General features: G+C 40.9%; 1 pseudogene; it reads left to right on the forward strand.

Annotated features, from left to right (window-relative positions):
• The first annotated feature begins 9,815 nt into the window (after positions 1 to 9,815).
• LOC110564319 (large ribosomal subunit protein P2-like) lies at positions 9,816 to 11,355 on the forward strand (annotated as a pseudogene).
• The last annotated feature ends 1,953 nt before the right edge of the window (positions 11,356 to 13,308 follow it).

The raw sequence follows: 13,308 nt of genomic DNA on the forward strand, positions 1-13,308 counted from the left end.
TCTGTACAAACTCTGAATGTACAGTGTGAGGATTTTCGTTCAGAAGAGATGCAACACACCAGGTGTGGCTCCTTGTCCTTGTAAACCTAACACCATGGTGGGCAGAGACGTAGACTCGGCACTCACAACATAACATCTTGGACCTTTTGAAATGTCAGCCTTTCAATATAATTTTTACATTATTTAAATGTGATGTAGGAAAATAAGAAAATTGTTTTCAATAGCATTTTTTCTTAAATTTTAGGTCTCCTGAAGAGTGCATTTGTAATAAAGCAACAAATGCAAAGACTGTTGTGCAGAAAAACTGCTGCTGTCCCCACTGACAGAAGGATTGGAATTTTAAAGCAGGCGTATGCAGGCGAAGCAAGCTGACCTGGGCAGCTGGATGATTCGACACTTGTAGCTGTGTGCCTGAACCTATTCCTCCATCACTGTCTGTCTTAGGGTTTCTATTGCTGTGACTTGACACTAAGACCATGGAAACTCCTATAAGGGAAAACATTTAGTTGGGGCTGGCTTACACCTCACGGGTTTATTTAATTATTGCCATGGAGCAAAGCATGGTTGTGTTAGAAACCAGACATGGTGCTGGACAATCAACCGAGAATTCTATATATGGATCAACAGGCAGCAGGAAGAGAATGTCAGTAGGCCTGGCTTGAGCATCTGAAACCTTAACGCCTTCCCCAGTGACACACTTCCTCTAGTAAAGCCACACCTACTCTAACGAGAACACATCTCCCACTATTGCTGCTTCCTATGCGCCTTGGAAGCCATTTTCTTCCAAACCACTACACGGTCCAGTTAAGCCCTTATACTTACCTATGTATCTGTCTATAGCTATCTATATCTACATCATACAGCGATGGAGAATTTGTTGTGAAAGTGGTAGATATGATGTAATTACAGTCTACATCTGCACATCTTGTTTTCCAAGTACCACGTGTTAAAAATGTTTTTCTTTAATCATCCAGTGTATGTTTTTTGTTAACTTTGTCAAATATTAGATGGCTACAGTTATGTCCACTTTTGGTTGGGTCTTAGAAGTTTATTCAATTGGATCGCGCATCTGTTTTTGTGTCAGTACCATTTTCTTATTATTACGGCGTTATGATAGATCTTGACATCTTTCATGGTGATCTCTCCACTATTATTCATTCTGCTCAGAGTTGGTTTACCTATCCAGTGTCTTTTTTTGTTTATTTCTTTGTTTTATTTGAACATTAGGATTTTATTCTACTTCTGTAAAGAATGAGAAAATTCAGTATCCTGTCAGATTGTTGAAATTTTTAATCATTTCTAGTTTTCTAGTAGAAATTTTGGGATCTCTAAAGTTTACTATCGTAACATCTGCAAATAAGAATAGTTTGACTCCTTTTACTTTTTGTGATTTTTAGGATCCATCTCTGGCTTCATTTTTCCAGCTTGTGCTTTACTAAATTATCTAAGACTTTGATCCTGCTGTTGTATTTTTTTAACATAACTTTAAACTAAAAAATACTTGATCCTTAGACTGCCAAATACAACCAAGGTGGACATTGTGGAAAGCTTGGCAGAAATAGCTTCATTATTGTAAATCGTTATACTATGTTAGAGTTAGAATCTTTCCTTTTTATTTAAACAAAATGATTTTAAGTTGAGGGATATTTGCTCAGACTTTGAGCCCAGAGAAAAACCTGTTTCTAGTTGTTGGTGGCTCAGCCATAACACACACACTTAACCTAACAACCTTCTGTTTGAAGAGGATTAAATAAAGTCAACCATAAGCCAAGAGGCAGAGCAAGCAACCAGTTGACAAGGAGTGAACATTAAAAAAACAAACATAGAGAGCAAGAGGAAATTAAGGGGATGGATAGAGAGATTCCAGGAAGTAGAAGGGAGGGACAGTGACTCACGCAGTTTTTGAGATAGTACAAAGAAGGAGAGTGGGGATTTGGGACAGTGGCTGTGGAGGTAGGTCAGCAGGCTCTTTTCCTCTCTGAGCCAGCAGGCTCTCACCACAGCTTCTGGCTCCCAAGTTTTTACTGGTAAAACTGAATGACTGAGATTTTTTCAAAACTTTTTTTTTTTAACTTTTGGTTAGTTGGAACAAGTGATTGTCGATATTCTTTATCTTCTCCAAGAACCGGCTCTTAGATTTACTTATATTTTTTCATGTTTATTTGATTGTGTTTTATAAATTTTAGCTCTGATTTTTGTTAGTTCTTGAAGTTTACTGGGTTTGTATTTGATTTGTTCTTGTTTTTTCCAGATTCTAGAATTGAGTCATTAAATCATTTATTTGTGCTCATTCTGTTTTTTTTTTAATGTAGGCACTTAAAACTATAAATTTCCCCTGTAGAACTGCTTTCAATGTGTCACAGAGATTTTGTTGTATTGTGCTTGTATTTTAATTTAATTCCAAGACTTTTTTTTACTTCTTGATTATTTCTTTGACCAATTCATCATTCAGCAATAAAGTTATTCAACAGCCATTAGTCTGTGTACTTACCAGATATTTGTTTGCTGTTGATTTAAGTTTTATTTCATTACAGTCATTCAGGACACATGGAGTTATTTCAGTCTTTCTGAATTTTTTGTGTCCTAAGATATGATATACTTCAGAACAATGTCCATGTGCTGCTGACTAGAATGTATATTCTTTGTTGTTTGGGTAGAATATTCTGTGGATATCTGCTGGGTCCTTTTGATGTATGAAGTAATTTACTTTTGATGTTCACTTTATTTTTTTTACAGATGATCTGTCTATTGAGGGAAGCAGTATTGAAATCACTTACTATAATGGATTGGTGAGAATCTGTGCCTTTAAGTTTAATAATACATACTAATGAAACTGGGTAAATGAAAATCTGGTGCCTTTATGCTTAGGGTGATTTAGTGACATTGGATAATTACTCCCTTGTTTAGGATAAAATGGCCCTTTAAAGTCTCTTCTGATCAGTTTTAGTTTGAAGTCTACTTTGCCAATTTAAACAGCAGTGCCTTCCTGCCTCTTGGCCCTGCTTTATTAGAGTATGTTTTTCAGTCTTTTTGTTCTAACGCTGAACATATATTTAGGGATAATACAGATTTGTTGTAGGGAACAGATGGGTAGATTTGTTTCTTGGTCCATTCAACAACCCTGTGTCATTTGATTGTAGAATTGAAGCATTACTATTTACAGTTATTTTTCAAGGTTGTGTATTAATTACTGCTGTTCTGTTGTTGATTTGGGGGTTGATATTTATATTCTTAATAGTACTTTGTCCTTGCTTACTCCTTTTATTGTAGATCTGCAAAAGAATGATCACTAATAACCACATGACACAGGCAGTACTCAGCTGCCTTGGAAATTTTCCTATGCCATTGTGATAGTTTAAAACTCTTCCATTTAGCTTCTGACAGAGTCTTTGGACAAGGGCAACACAGCAGCCACATTCCCTCAATCACTTAATGATTTTCTTTCTCTCAAACCTCTTGAGATGGGCTTACATAGTTGACATTGTTAAAAGCAGTATTATTTTCCACAGTTCTAGAAGGTTGTCTCATTAGCCCCGCTTAAAGCATTCAATTGATTTTCTAGTCTAAAGTCACAAAGATTTTCATATTCCTCCAAACAACGGCCTGGCCAGGCTGGTCACAGCAATATACCAATCCTAGTACCAACTTCTGCCTATGTTAGAGTTTCCATTGCTGTGAGGAAATACCATGACCACAGTAACTTATAAAAGAAAGCATTTAATTAGGAGCTTGCTTACAGCTTCAGAGGGTAGGTCCATGGTTATCAGTGTGAGATTTCTGGTGGCAGGCAGGCAGACAGGCACTGGAACAGTAGCTGAGAGAATGAGTCAACTGCAAGTCATCTGCAAATTGCCTGCAGAAATAGGGGGGATGGAGAAGGAGAGAGAGAGAAGTATTAGGGCCTGGCTTTGCCTTTTGAATCTTCAAAGGTCACCCTCAGTGCCATAGTTCCTTTAACAAGTGTAAAGGAATTTTAATCCAGCAACATGACTACTCCATCAAGAGTTCACATACAAAGGCCTTCTAGGTCTATACGATCCAGCTGCAATGCAGACACACTCTGGATTACCTTATGCTCTGGCTTGAATACAAACATATTTTTAGTATACACCTTTAATGCAAAGCAATGAGAGTAAGGTGAGTTGGCAGAAGGAAGCAGGCAGGTTTGAAAGTGATGTCTAATAGAGGGGCAGACAAAGTGATTAATCAGAGAAAAATTTGAAAGAATGAGTCAGAGATAGGATAAGCCCAACTCTCATGAGAACAGGGCAATAAAGAGAGGATACTTAAGAGCAGTGTGGGAAGAGATGAGAGGTACTTTTCCAGGGACAGTTTTTCAGAGAAAGATTGCAGAGAGAGCAAGCTAGACACAGGTGAAGGAGAAAGAGCCAGGAGATTGAAAAACCTGATCCCAGAATTATTTTGAGTGCAGGAAGAATAATTCAGCCAAAAAGCAAGAGAAGCAAGTTTGAATCATTCTGCTTGAAGAGAAGTGTAGGCCAGAACAGCTGAGTGGAACCAGCAAGTGAAAGTTCAGAAAGAGCTGAAAAGGTTTGTGAATGGTTCTCATCTCATCCCCTTTTCTGAGGAATCAAAAGGAAAAGAAATTATGAACAAAGCCACCCTTTCTAATACTTCTCCAGTTATACGTGCTGGGGGTCTGGCATTCACACACAGAAGCCTATGACGGAAGGCTTTCTAATTCCAACCACCACAGGAGGCTAAGTTGGCCTCACCTGGCTAGATCTTGCCATGTAATATGCAGGACTTACTTCGGTGGCAGAGAACTCGGATGTGGCACATGAGGTGACTGTACATTGATGGTGGGTGGGCATGTTCTGGTCAGAGCCCGGAAGCTGCGGTTGGCACAGCTGACCATATAGTACGCCAAAGCCTTGGATACAGGACTTGAGGTAGATCTGAGGGACTGCGGAGGATTCATAACACGGAACAGCAGAAAGAATCTTTCCAGTCCTCCCCTATATCCTGGAGGAACACAAAGCTTATTGAATAGGCTAGACTATCTGGCAATGAGCTTCCAGGATCTGTGTGTCTCCACCTCCTTCCTCTTCCCACATTTCAAGGCTGTGATTGGGGTAAACCACAGTGTCTGGGTTGGTAGCTGGGCTCTGGGGACCTGCACTCAGAAGAAGGGTTTCCAGGCTTTACCAGCTGACACGCCTGTGCACATACATTCCTTCTGGCCCTCTTTATTCTCAAAGCCCTCTGCTCAACCTTTCCCATCCGGAGGGGTCCCTTTCTCTCCCCTCCCTTATAGTTACTATTGCCTATCATGTTACTGAATTCTATTATTTCTCTCCCTGAGACTTCTCTCTTAAATAGAAACAAAAACAAACAAATAAACAAAGAATACAAACTCATGTATCCTTTCTGGGTTCATGACCTACGCCAGGATCAAAATTTAAAATCTTCATTATTGACCAAATGTGGTATTTGTCTTCCTCAGTGTGGCTTATTTCAATTAGCATGACAATTTTCACTTCTATCAATTTCACTTCAATATATATAGGTGTTGGCAGAAATTTTCTGAAAATAATTGTACTATCATAAGGAATAACTTGAATAATTAGCAAATGGAAGCACATGACAAATCTTGTGTGTGGCAGAGGAAACAACTACCCGAGCGACAAGCAGGCCACAGCACAGAAGGAAACTCTTGATAAGGACACCTTAGGAGGTTTGTACCTAGAATATATAAATAACTGCAGGAATTAAACACCCCCATTCCACAGTACCCTTCCAATCTGTAAACGTGCTGATTAACTGAATAAGCAGTTCCTAAATAAATAAAAACAAATGTCAACATAGTTGAAAAACAAATTCAGGACTCTTATGTGTCAGAGAAATGGGAAGTTAAACTTCTTTAAGATTCCATCTCACTGCAGTAAGAGCAGCTTCACCTGAAACACAAGCAGCCAATCGCAGCGAGGATGCGGGGACAGAGTCCTCACATGTGCTCTTGAGAGTGTGAACTGGTGTAGCTCCTACAGAAATCAGCGCACAGAGGAAGTGATCCAGCATTGCCCTTCAGCCCTAAAACTGTGAAGGTCCCTCAGTCCTTCAGTTTACCCAGCCCCAACCCAGTGTGAAGACTTTTCCTGCAGCTGTGCTGATGGTGACTCGTGTGGCATCAGCTGCCAGCCCATGTGCCTGGTGTCTGTGTTCCCTGCCACTCAAGCCCTCCTCACCCTCAAGAGTCTTACAGATGGCTTCTCAACACGCAAGAGTCTAAGCCTATTCTCACTGTTCTGTGATGGTCTCTGACACGTAAGTGACAGGGAATGGAAGCTCTGAGGCAAACATACACTCAGAGCAGACTACTGTCATATTCAGGCAAACATGGCCCGAGATCCATGTAAGTTCAAGAGAATAAAACAAATACTCTACCTGTACATGCTCACATCTTATAGCAGCACTTAGGATTTGGGATGTGATGGCAGACTTACACCATAATCCACCACCCCAACACCCTGGGCTAGAAGCACGAGGACGAGTGGGAAGCTAAGTGCTATGTGCAAGAATAGCAGGATGTGGTGACGGTGCAAAGCTAGACACAGTGCGTGATTATTCAGTCAAGGGACAGATCTAGGCACTGCATACAGCCACTCTGTCAGCGGATGGCTGGGTGTGGCAACGACGCAGAGCCCTACAGCTAATCCACAGGAACCCGTCACCCTTCTGTAACACCACATCCTGTGCCTATGAAAGTGAGGTTTACAAAGAAAGCAGAGAGCAACAAACAGCAATGTTTAGAGGGCATGACACATGCAGTCCAGGGAGCAACTAACTGAGGAAATACTATGTTTCTCTTCTAAGGCACATTCCATATCATCATCTCCTACACTCAGGTGGAGAGCAAGCTAATACTTGGGTTTCGGTTACGTTTCTTTTCTTTCTTTTTTATATAAGCACCAGAGCCAAGGAGAATTCTACTTCCTGGGGTTTGAGGACTCATTTCATACTTACACAGAAACTCCGGTAGGTCAACTGCATCCTCTACTGATACACACACAGGAGCAAGTGTGCAAGTGAATTAGAGTGAGCTCTAAAGCGTGACAACATGTTCTCAGTTTATCCCTGTCTGCAATTCTCCCTTAAAATGTAGTTTTACTGTTCTTCCTACAATGATTACAGAGGTTTTGATGTTTCTCCTAAAAAGATTATAGAGTTTACTTTCCTACTTCATAAATCTGAGCTAAGCCATGTGACTTACTTTGACCAATGAGAGATTAACAAGAGCAATACAAGAAGAAACTTTGCAAATACTTGCACATTTGGGTTTTACTTTTACTGGTGAGATATTTTAAATTGGTAGTGGAGAAATTTGTTGTTGCCTGTGAAATATGATAACCACTAAGGACATAGAATAGTTGTGCCAACAGAAAACTCCCTAGACTGAGCAGAATGCTTCCTAGCCAACTGCTGCCAATGGTATCAGTGAGAAAATCTTAGACATCCAAAGAAAGATGAGCTATTGAAGTTGATCCTTCAGCTGCAGCCAGCTAAGGAATTATCCAGATGAGGTCAGTTCAATTGCCCTTACATAAGCAAGTAAACTGGCTATTTCACCACACCATTAATTTTTTGGAATAGTGTGTTTTTACAGCAATAGTTAACTATACAGAGAGAGAACACACAGTAAGCATTAAATGCAACAACGATCACTATTGAAATGGACACAATCAGTAAACAGGACCTCATGAAACTGAAAAGCTTCTGTAAAGCAAAGGATACTGTCATCACAACAAAATGATGGCCTACAGATTGGGAAAGGATCTTTATCAACCCTACATCAGACAGAGGGCTAATAGCCAGAATATATAAAGAATTGAAGAAGTTAAACACCAACAAACCAAATATCCCAAGTAAAAATGGGGTATGGAGCTACACAGAATTCTCAACAGAGGGGTAGCAAATGGCAGAGAAACACTTAAAGAAATGCTCAACATCCTTAGTCATCAGGGAAATACAAATTAAAACGACCCTGAGATTTCACCTTACACCCATCAGAATGGCAAAGATCATGCCGGAGAGGATGTGGAGAAAAGGAAACCCTCTTCCATTGCTGGTGGGAATGTAAACCTGTACAACCACTTTGGAAATCAATCTGGCACTTTCTCAGACAATCAGAAATAGCGCTACCTCAAGACCCAGCTATACCATTCCTTGGCATATACCCAAAAAATTTCCTATGATTCAATAAGGGCATTTTCTCAACCATGTTCATAGCAGTTCTATTTATAATAGCCAGAACCTGGAAACAACCTAGATGTCCCTCAATGGAGGAATGGATACAGAAAATGTGGTACATTTACACAATGGAATACTGTTCAGCAATTAAAAACAAGGAAATCATGAAATTTGCAGGCAAATGTTGGAAACTAGAAAAGATCATGCTGAGTGAGCTATCCCAGAAGCAGAAAGATATAAATGATATATACTCACTAATAGGTGTATATTAACCATGTAACATAGAATAAACATTAAAATCTATAGCCCTAAAGACGTTAAATAAGAAGGAAGACCCTAGGAAAGATGTTTAATCCTCATTCAGAAGGGCAAAAGGGCTACACATAGAAAGTAAGAGAAGACAAGATACAGGAAAGGAGCCTTCCACAGAGGGCCTCTGAAAGACTCCAGCCACCAGGGTATTGAAGGAGATATTGAGATGCATAGCCAAACTTTGGGTAGAGTGCTGGAATCCTTATGGAAGAAGAAAGAAATAGAAAGACCTGGAAGGGACAAGAACTCCACAAGGAGACTGATGAGCCAAAACACCTGGGCCCAGGGGGCCTGCCCAGACCAATACTCCAACTAAGGACCTTGCATGGAGAGGACCTAGACACCCTGTTCAGTGGAAGCCCATTGGCTGCTCAGTTTCCAAGTGGGTTATCTAGTAAGGGGAGCAGAGACTGTCTCTTACATCAACTCAGTCTCTTTGTTCACCTCTCCCTGGGTGGGGGTCGGGGGTGAAGCTTTGCCAGACCACAGAGGAAGATGATGCAGCCAGCCTTTATGAGACCTGATAAGCTAGGGTCAGATAGAAGGAGAGGAGATCCTTTCCTATCAGTGGACTAGGGAAAGGGCATAGGGGGAGAAAAGGGAAGGAGGGTAGGACTGGGAGAAAATGGCGGAGGGCTGCAGCGGAGATAAAAAGTGAATAAATTGTAATAAATAAATATATAAACAAATTAAATTTTAAAAAATAAAATGAAAAAATCAGTGGGTGGCTTGGAGTGAGTGAATTTGAAGTATTTTTCTGTAGCATCACTATGGAAGATCACGTTGTTAAACATGAAAGTAAATACTAAAGGTTACACATGGATCTCAGAATGAAGGATGGGTAAGATTAAAAGAAGCAGAGAAGAATATTTCAAGTAAATAATAATATTATTTTAAAAGACCTACAACTCAAACCAAAAGGCATTCAGAGGACAAATATTTTAGGAAAAAATACATATCATAAAATAATAACATTTAGTAAAGCAAAGAAACAAAGAATTTTTTAAAGACTATGATATAAAGAAAAAGAAAATAAATTGTGATGTCCGAATGGATAGTAGTCAAATTTGTAAAGCAGCTTTTGATGACTAATACTGGGTACGAAGAATCTGTGGAGATATGACATTAGATTTCAAAAAAGATACAGCCTTATAACCTAAAGCATGCAAGAGTGTAAACTTTCACTTAAAACCAAGAGAGGAAAGTGTTTTAGTTAGGGTTGCAACGGCTGTGATAAAATATGACCTTAAGCACCTTGGGGAAGAAACGGTTCATTTCACCTCACAACGCTCATGCCGCAGGCCACTCCTGAGGAAAGTCAGGGCAGAAGCTCAGCAGGACCCCTGGGCAGGAATGGAAGCAGGGGTATGGAGGAGTGCTGCTGACCTGCTGGCTGCCCTGCTTTCCCCCACACCCCAGGTCCACCTGCCCAGACATAGCACCACCATGTTGGTTGAGCTATGTCATATGAGTCACTAAAAAAAATGTACCACAGGCTTGTTCACAGGTCAATCTGGTAGAGAAATTTTCTCGATTTCCCAAATGATTTCAACTTGTCTCAAGTTTACACAAAACTAGCCTGCACAGAAAGTAAGGTCCATCCCAGCATATGCAATCTAGAGAATGCTCTTATGTCACATTACAGCAAGACAATTGACATCAGGAGTACTTGCTAACACAGAACCAAAGGCAAGCACATATTTCCATTGGTTTCACTAGCTCATCACATGTTCATACATATGCACACACACACACACACACAGACATGCACACATGCATACATACATGCAGAAATGTACACATACACACACTGTTACATTATAATTTATATGGCATTGTACGGGTTAAGATTGAAAGAACAGAGGGAACTAAGCATGTCTAAAGTTCTGTCTTACCTGGATAGAGTTCTGTGGACACAGAATATTACTAGACATTGGCGACAACATTAGGGAGCTATACCAATAAGCTGTGCCATCACTGTAGGATAGAGTTACACGTAAAATGTGCGTTCCGTAAAAGGGAATTTGGCTTGCACAGTGAAAGATGCCAGCAGCAACAGAGACATTTAAAACAGGCCAAACTAGGCAGACAAAAGACCATAAGGCTGCAATTTAACACACACGAAACAAACAAACGAACAAAGCATAAGGCAAAGAACAAATCGAAGCACAGGTGACATGACCTTCTCCAGGGAAGGGCACACCAATCAGTTTCCATAGCTAAACAGTCAACCTTCAAAACAGAGAGCAGTATATGGACTGAACAAGTTATATTTAGGAATATAAATGTGTCAAAGGTCATGATTTTGAAACAGAGTGGGGAGGGACATACTGGAGAGTTAGAAGAAGGAAAAGAAAGGGAGATATGCTATAAGTAAATTATAGTATAAAAATATGCATTGTCGCTTTCGCCGCCAGACGCCACCGAGATCCACGCGTGAGGCCTTTTGGCCGCTGCCGACACGCGTTACATTGCCTCCTACTTGCTGGCCGCCCTGGGGGCAACGCCTCTCCTAGCGCCAAAGACATCAAGAAGATCCTCGACAGCGTGGGCATCAAGGCGGACGGTGACCGGCTCCACAAGCCCATCAGTGAGCCGAATGGGGAAAACACCGAGGATGGCACTGCTCAGCGTGTTGGCAAGCTTGCCAGGGTGCCTGCTGCTGGGGCTGGGGCTGTTTCTGCTGCCCCTGGCTCTGCAGCTCCTGCTGCTTGCTCTGCCCCTGCAGCCGCAGAGGAGAAGAAAGACCAGGAGAAGGAGGAGTCTGAGGAGTCAGATGATGACATGGGATTTGGCTTGTTTGATTAAATTCCTGCTCCCCTGCAAATAAAACCTTTCTACATTAAAATATATATATGCATTGTCATCAATAATCAGGGTCCAGTCAGATGTATCCATGTTCTTGGTCATTTATCTAAAAACAAAAAAAGAAAATGTATGTTACATAGATTTTACAGAGAAGTAAGTGCATTTTAGAAAAAAAGATAAACTATTAAGATTGACTTGACAAAGGAGGGTGTGTATGATTTGCGAGAACCCTGACTGCGGCTTGGAATTTCCTTTCATGAGGGTCAAGAGAGAGGTAGTTTGGTTTTTAAGGTGCTCAGGGAGAATGGGCCTCTGTTTTCATAGTCAGTCAGTCCTCTTCCTGTGCAGATCTGTTCCCTGGATTTAAAATCATGTACATATCTAATTATGCTCGGGGATAATATTCTTCACAGGGGAGTCTCCCCAAAACTCTATTAGAGAACATAGTTTAGCATTACTATGTACTCTCAAAACCAGTGTAGGCCAGACCTACCTGTCCATTCTTTCTGCCACACTGAAGACATGCTAGACTCAACCTTCTACATGTGAGTCCAAGCTACCTCATCGTTTGGGCAGGAGTGGACATGGTAGCCCAGTGTAGGCGGGGCTCTGAGGTTGCAAGTGTGTGTGTGCATCTGAATATATTTGTAACCACAAAGAAATGGAAATGATTCTTGCTCATACCTCATCTCAACAACATAAATTCAGGAATGATTACACGAGGAGCAATTTAAAAGACAGTCCCTAGACAAGAAGAAAAAAATGCTTGAAGATTTTTAAGTTGTTGTGATTATTGTTCAGTCTATATGTGATACTGTCCTCTAGCATGTGGATGTGAGATTAGAGGGTAATGATAAGGACCCTGTTATCTCTTTCCACCTTTTTTAGGTAACATCTCTTGTTATGTCTGCTATTCTGTGGACTCCAGAGACCTGTGCTACCAGTGTCCAGGTGCTTCTCCCGGCTCTTGTCCCTCACCTCACCACAGGAGTGCCAGGGTCACAGATGCACAAGACTACATCAAGCGTTTTCATATATCTTCCTTGGATCATGCTCAGATCATCAGCCTTGAGTCATATCACATGCCAACTTCAAGATTATTTTTATGGAATTTTTTATTATTAGTTATAGGACAGTTTAGTCTTCTTTAATGAAGGTTATATATATACCATGTATTTATGAAAGGAGAAAAGCTATAAAAACTAATTTCGTGAAGCTAGTGTCATCTTAGCGTGAAAATCAGACATCCTGAATTCAGGTATTAAATTTTACTACATTTTCCTCTTGGGCCTCACCATGCTAGTGTAAAATGGCATTATCACCTACCAGTCACTGCAAACCTTTCTTCTGGGGGTAATCTCAAGCTGCGAGGTCCTTTTGAAACTAGGCTCACCACAGGGAGGAACTCAAGCAACTTCTGCCAAAGACTGCGGAGAGCTGGCCACCCTTAACACTGATGCAATGCAAGTAGGCCATGCATGCTGTAAGCTGGCTTGCAGCGTTTCAGCGGGATTAAAGACTCATTTCACACAGCCACGGCATGCTTGGCAAAACCTACATGACTTTCTTATCTCCTGGTGTGAGTTTCTCGTACATTCCCGGGTCTTCAGGGAGAACACCCCAAGGACTTAGGTTATTAGTACCGCAGTTATAATGCTAGACGTCTGCTTCTTAAAGAAGTTAAACAAAATGATGTGTAGCTGCAGTGCTCCTGGGCAGCTGATCCCAGAGACCAAATTCTGATTGTTCACATGGGTTACAAGTGTTCTCCGTGTGGGGATGCTTGGGTAGAGAAGACTCAAGATGACTATTACTTCACGGGTGCTAAGGATGCTGCCAGTAGAACATTTAAATAAAAAATAGAATTAAAAGCCCTGGCTCAACACATATCTGTCACATTTCTGCATCAAAGCCAGACTCTGAAGAAAAAGAAGAGACAGTAAAACCTGTGATGAAATGTCCAGGGTGAACGTACCT

This window comes from Meriones unguiculatus, chromosome 2, assembly GCF_030254825.1.
Source record: "Meriones unguiculatus strain TT.TT164.6M chromosome 2, Bangor_MerUng_6.1, whole genome shotgun sequence".
NCBI classification, from domain to species: Eukaryota; Metazoa; Chordata; class Mammalia; order Rodentia; family Muridae; genus Meriones; species Meriones unguiculatus.